Genomic DNA, 7,692 nt, shown 5'->3' on the forward strand with positions numbered 1-7,692 from the left:
ATATTTAAACCAATTAATGAATAATTTTTTTATATAAAAAAGTAGCCCCACATTCTTAATCCGACCCTGGAAGCAACAGTTATGTAGCATTTAAATCAACAAAACGTTATAAGTTTTTGTGTGTTTGTTTGGCGACATTGCGTGTACGAGCGTTTTCCGTAACAATTACGATCATTTGTTTGTTACATGTAGGCAAAAAATTAATTTACTCATTCCCTCTCCTATTCACATGCTCATCTACCGCCCACAGCACCGGTGTGCTTATTTTACCCTTCCGCTCTTGTAGCACAGGCATTTTCCTTGTTATAATTTAATTTCCAGGGGCAAGGACGTCAGCATATCTTAATATTTATTTATTTTTACTTAGTATGTGTGGTCTTGTATGTAAACACATTAGTCCGCACAAATTATTACAGCTTTATAAATCTAGCGCCCCCTGGTGGCGCCATCTATATGTGAACTGGTGTGTTAGAATCTGTTATCTTTATCGATTGTCCAGTGAGAATTTCATGACATCTCATCTATTCGTCTCTCACAATTCGACCATCAGCATTCGTTTTCACACATACATTAAGCTCTATACTACGCCGCACCATACAATTGGATATTCGCCAGATTTCGTCTCAACCCGGTTCCTTTAAGCGATCAACTCAATTTAGCAACAATTTCACCGTGCGATTAATTAAACTCCGCGTACAATAAAATTAAAGTAAATTGTACAACCAATTACCCACTTATTTTCATTTGCAATTATCATCGCGGGTGTAAGTGGGATTTGAATACCCTAATAAACTGCGGAATTAAACAATTTATCGCATTTTGACCGAACATTAGGTTTACGAAAGGTGTGAGCACGGTTTGTTCCACACAAATTGACTGGCGACCAAAAATTGCTCAGAATCTAACATTTGAAGGACATCATTAAAGATTTTAATGAAGTCTCTAAAGATTTTAATCGGAAAATTAAGAGGTTTCAAAATGAAAGATTGACAAAATATCTTCGGTCCCTAAGCAATGGAAGAAATTGCGACTACTCTCTTTGGAAAAGTTGTAAAAGACTACAAACACCAGAAACTCAAGTACGTCCCATTAAAATAAGTGCTGATAGCCGGGTCAGAGGCGATTCAAAAAAAGCAGAAGTATTTTTGGATTATTTAGCCAAAGTACTCTCCCCATATGAAACACGCGTAAATTATCTTAATGCGAAGAAATCTCAAGTTGCACAAGCGGTGAGCTAAGTGAGGAAATCAAAAATCTAAAAAAAAAATACCCCGGTTACGACCTGAGGTCCTAAAACAGCTTCCTCAAATAGGTATAGTAAAAATTACCAACATTATTAACACGGCTTTTCATCTTAAATACGTGCCAACTTATTGGAAAATTACTGAAATTATCATGATTCCAAAGCCAGGAAAACCAGGACATAATGTATCTTCTTACAGACCTATATCACTTCTACTGAAAATATCGAAGCTTTTCCCATAAAACGTATCAATAAAATCATTGAATGAAAAACCATAATTCCAGCGCATCAGTTTGGGCTTCGGGCCAACCATTATACGATTGATCAAATCCACAGGATTACACACATTATTGAAAAAGCCTTTGAGGAAAAAAAATTCTGTTCTGCCGTGTTTTTTGATGTTGCAAAAGCGTTCGATAAAGTTTGTCACAAAGGACTGCTTTCTTCTTTATATTATATTTACGCACGACCTGCCAGTAGACTGCAGTTATATATACAACAGCCACATTTGCAGGTGATAACGCGTTGCTTGCTGTTGGTAGTAGTGAACACAAGTACACTTCTAATCTCCAAAAAGCTGTAAATAAAGTCTTACAATGGACAAAGAAATGGCAGATAAAACTGAATGACGCTAATATCGGTATTCTGCGTGAGACGATTGTCTCATGTCTCTAATAGTGACTATAGTAATTTAGTGATTCTGTTAGTCAGGAGTCTCATTTTGGTATTCTGGCAAATAGAGTATACTACTTTACAGCATACTACTATACATACAACAATATACAGCACTTACCAATTTTCATAGAAGAATAACGCTTGACACTAAGCTACGGGGAAAGGTTCACGTAAAAAACAAACGTAAGATGCTAGACATGCAACTCAAAATTATAATGGTTAATCGGTAACAAATCAGTGTTATCCATCGAAAATAAGTTATTTATCTAAAAGCAAATACTCGGACCGATATGGAGGTATGGTGCACAACTCTGGTGATGTACTAAGGCAAATAATAAGAAATTCATCCAACAAATTCAAAACAAAGTACTGAAACTAATAGTCAGAGTGCCTTGGTATTGTAGAAGTGCTGATATAGAGCATGATCTAGGCGTAAACTCGGCTAACGCACAAATATTAAAAATTGCAACAGCACATAGTGCAATATAAATACAGCATTGTAACGAAGAAGTAGTCATGTTAACTGCTAGAGATGGACCACCAATACAACTCTTACGCTTCAAACCCAGCGATCTTTAAAATTAGCCAATACACACGTAATAGTTTTGTAATTTTGTAATTATACGTTTAAGTCATATTGAAGTTGCTTGTTAGTCCTTTCTTTTATTTGAACTAGTTGCAATGTATAAACAAAAAAAAAAAAATTAAAAAGGTCAAAAAAGACAAAAAAACACATTTCAACCAATAACTACTCCCCGTATTCTTCTGATATGGCACCGTGCGACTTCCTCCTTTTCGGAAAAATGCATTTTCCCATGAAAAAAAACCGTTACGCAGGCATAGAGGCCAGGCAAAAGGTCAAAGAACTAGTATAAAACACTCGTTCGACATGCTTTTGGACCGTGCAAAAAGCTGTATTGAAGCAGAAGGAGACTATTTTGAATAAAATAAATTGATTTTGGCGAAAAAACCATTTGTTCTGTTTTTTGTTTTAAAGTTCTATTTACTTTGGAACACTCCTTGTATAAGCTCTTCTATGCAGCGCATGCTCGCCTCTTTTGGTATTTTGCTCTGCTCTTAGGTAACCCCTGTTTTATCTCACCTATTCGTTTCTTCGTCAAAACCCGCTTGTTAGGCGAGTACTGCCTAGTTGCCCTGTCCGTACAGAAAAATTCTTAATTTAATTAACGTCATCAGCTGATGATTGAATAAGTGATTGAAGAAAAAGTGGGAGCTGTTGAGAAAAATGGAAATGCTTTATTATTTATGAACACTATCTTGCGGTAGGGGCGTTAAGTGGCTTCTAGGCACTTTGATTCATTAAAAAATCTAAGGTGTGTAAGTAAAATTCATTAAAGCTGTGCATGCTCAACCTTTGTGTTAGAATGGAAGGAGTGTTGCATACTTTTAAGAGCTGCGGTAATTGGTTTGCGAATTTGGAGGAGTGTAAATTAAGAGTCGTTATTAACGGACAAACATTCTGTAGTATATAGTATTCACGTGTTTTCCAAAAATTTTGTACTGAAATGTCATTAGTGAATCTGTGTTTTACTCGTAGCATACCTGGGTTAATCGGACTTTGGAGACTTACAAAGTGATATAAGTTTAGGTGGACTTTGGAAAATTGTTTGAATATAGCAGCATTCCTAGGGACACATTTTGGGATATAAGCACAGTTTGAGTGTACCAAAGTAACAAGAGTGCTGGAAACAATTACCAAAGTTTAAATGACTCTACGTCACTTTTTTTGAAGAAAGAGATTAAGCTGATCTCCCACTGCTATTTTTTTGTCAGCTGACAGATTTTAAGTAATTTTGAGAGGATTTTTCTTGGATAGTGTTTTGTTTCTTAATTTCAGAGTTGAAAGCTTAGAAAACACCTAAAAATTTACATTCATGCTTTTTAAGAGATTGAGTTACCAGTTAAAATATTTACTGGTCTTAAACCGAACCACTGGCTGAATTTAAAAATTAATTCCAATCATTTGGGCGACAAATACGTCTTCAAAAGATTTGTAGTTGGGAATTTGTAGGATACCTTAATAGCGTAGAAGAAAAAATCAGTATGCTTTGACATTTCATCATGAATAGACTTACTAACGAGCAACGCTTGCAAATCATTGAATTTTATTACCAAAATCAGTGTTCGGTTCGAAATGTGTTTCGCGCGCGTGTTTTGTTCAGCGATGAGGCTCATTTCTGGTTGAATGGCTACGTAAATAAGCAAAATTGCCGCATTTGGGGTGAAGAGCAACCAGAAGCCGTTCAAGAACTGCCCATGCATCCCGAAAAATGCACTGTTTGGTGTGGTTTGTACGCTGGTGGAATCATTGGACCGTATTTTTTCTAAATATTTAAATTTCACAACAGTTAGAATAAAAATGAAAAAATAACCTGCATGCAATATTCTACTCTTTTGTGATTCCAATGCCAATAGACACAAAGTACAAATATTTTTATAATATAATATCATCCGATCTTTCTGGAATATTTTAAACCTCAACAAAATTCCATTGGCATGTTCTTAGTGAAACTGATGTAAAAGCCTACAAACAAATTGTGTCAGATTACATAGACCCGAATCTCTTCGGAACGGATAACTTCTAAATTCACCTTATAAATAACTCCTCATAAGTAGGCGGTAATGACTTCAAACCCGCTAATGTAGTGGAAAGTAAATGGAACGTTAAGAAAAAGTTTAAAGATTTAAACTCAACATCTTTCCATGACTTACGCAATATAATTACTATAAACTTTATTTGTATAAATCCATATACCGCATATAATTCTACAGCTCAATTACCAGCATTAAAATTTCCTTTAAATACCTCAATATTATTTCAAATTGACCTTTGACCCTGTTTACCCTAAATCTGCACTTCACGGTTCAATCGTTTATTTTATCTAATCGTTTCAGCATTGTGCACGAAAATGAAAGTCCTTTCCTCTTGCGCCACAACGGTTAGCTCGTTTTTCAACGTTAGCGCTCCATAAGCTTCCTGCTCAACGCTTATCGCCTGCTTAGTTAGTTTATCGCAACTTACAATTTCTTCGCTTACGCTTTCTTTGTCATTTTCACTTTCCATATTTCCATAAAGCGTTTCGCCTGAATGCAGTCGTGTTCGGCCTCGCTTTGTGGTTGCATGCGCGGCTATACGCTTTTAATCGTATCACCGTAAAATCAGCAAAATTGTCCTGCTGAAATTTTACGCTCGAGAGTGAAATGTGTGTGGAGATAAGTATGAATATACATATATGTCGAAAAGTATTGTATATACTATAAATACTTGTGTATATGTGTATGCACTCCGACGAGGCTAATCAACCTAGCCCTGACGCAGTAGGAATGGGCTTACAACCCCGAGACGGACATGCTGACTCTGACAAATATGTGTGTTTAGAATTGCTTTAAATTCAGCCGACTAGCGTAAGTATAGGCTCAACTTCTTTAAATTTTATTTTCAACCTTAGAGCCATCATCAGCCACTAGCAGCCGCATGGCGCATATCAACCGCTGAAACGCATTGCTGTGAACAGTCAATTGTATGGATGTACGCTCAGGAGCCGTTGGCCGGTCGCAAAAGTGTGGCTACTGTGCCGCATTAATGGCTCTGCGGTTGCGTGTTACTCGTATGCTGCTACTTAACGTACGAAACAACAACGTGTTGGCCGGCTAAAAGTCTCCTTCCCTTGTTGTATTGGGCGGACAAGCATGAACGCCTCAACAACATATAACCCTCAACGGAAACGGAAATAGTGAAATGCGCAGGGTTATTTGAGCGTGAGTTCAAATTCGTCTCCTCATCCAGTATGAACAATGAACATCAGTTTGATTTTTGAGCGACTTTGGCATGATTTTTTCTCCTCCATTTCAATGATTATTGACTTATTTGTCAAACTCATAAACCCATGTCTCATCGGTATTTGTAATTCTTTCGATGAATGTGGTATCAAAATTCGCACGATCAATCATGTGTAAAGAAACCTGTTTACGGTACTATTTTTGAAAAGGAAAAAAATCAGCTTTATCGGGAGGAGTGGAGCAAGAACGTGTTTCATACCCAAAATATCCACCAGAATTATTGAAACGGACTCGCGTGAGAGGTCGAGCTCTCTCTAATAAGTCGAGCATCTCTCTAATACTTGGCTGACGATTTTCAAGTACCATATCCTTCACCTTTTTAATAGTTTCCTCAGTTGAAGAGGTAGACGGTCGTCCAGAACGAGGCATGCCCTCATAGGCTTATGCTTTTGATAAAATTGAATCACTTCCAACATTCACAAAGATTGCGCACACGAAATTTGATTAGAAATAAAAAATATGAGACAAATTCTTTGTTTTCTTTTTAGCCATTGTAAAAATCGCAAAGCACTACTGAGGCTTACCGATTTAAGCAGCTGCTGTAAAAAACACTGGTTTGACAGATCGCGTTTTTAAGGACACTCCTACCAACTTAGCAGAATACATACATGATTTTGAAATATCGTATTTAGTTACAATTTCCTGGTGCTTTTTTGTCACAAACTATATTTATGTTGATTAGTTTTAGGCTAAACAAACAAACAGTGAACAAAGCTATTATACTCTCTAGCAGAATGTTGTAAGATTATAAAACCAGATCGAATTGTACGCGTCAGTGATCGCATGAATATGAGTTAATTTACAACAAAGCAGAAATTAGTTTATAGGGATTTGATCACACAAAGGCAAAAACGTGAATTTTTGAAGGCACTATTTGATAAAATCTATCAGGTACTAGAATTTATTGACTCTTGTATATCCCAGGGAATGAAAATGGAAAGAATGGTTTCCAATCTATACTAATACTATAAAGCTGAAGAGTTTGTTTGTTTGAACGCGCTAATCTCCGAAACTACTGGTTCGAATTGAATAATTCTTGTGTTGGATAGTCCATTTATCGACGAAGGCTATAGGCTATATAGCATCACGCTGCGAACAATAGGAGCGAAGAAACAGTGGTAAATGTGTCAAAAACGAGGGAAATTATTTATCTTTGAGGGCTTCCGTTCCTTGCGCTGCGAAAGCGGTTCAAGATACACAAAAGTTATGTATGTATCACAAAAGTTTTTGTGATAACTAATTTGGTCGAAATTATTTGTTAGAGTTGTAATAACATAATAATATTAATTTTTCTATATTTATTGTTATTTTCTTCTGTCGTTACATGCAGTATAAAACTATTCAAATTGAATGTTGTTGAAAATTGGTGATGGTTGTTTAGCTGTTGACGTTGAAGGCTATATATTACTGTCAAGAGAATTTTGTAATTTAGTAGAAAGTGATGTGGATTTCATTGCTAATGTTTTTCCGGAATTGCAACAAAATTTCTGTAGTGATCAGTGGTTGTGTGCAAGAGCAATATTAGCACCAAGAAATGAAATTGTGAATAGGATCAACACTGATATTTTAAACAAGGTTCAAGGAAAAATGAAGGAATATTTGTCAATGGATACAAGTATAGATACGGAACTAAGTACTTCATATCCTGTGGAGTTTTTAAATTCACTTGAACTCTGGGGTGTACCGTCACATAAACTTCAATTGAAACTAAATATACCAGTAATGCTTATGCGAAATCTAGATGCTCCTTTTCTATGTAATGGAACAAAGCTTCGGATAACAAAATTGGGACAGAACATACTTGGTGCTACTATTTTAACAGGTGTCGGTAAGGGAAATATTCCCACTTACTTTCCAAATTTAAAAGGGTTCAGTTTCCCGTCAAGCTTAGCTTTGCTGTTACTATAAGCAAG

The sequence above is a fragment of the Bactrocera dorsalis genome, chromosome 3, assembly GCF_023373825.1.
Source record: "Bactrocera dorsalis isolate Fly_Bdor chromosome 3, ASM2337382v1, whole genome shotgun sequence".
In the NCBI taxonomy this organism is placed as follows: Eukaryota; Metazoa; Arthropoda; class Insecta; order Diptera; family Tephritidae; genus Bactrocera; species Bactrocera dorsalis.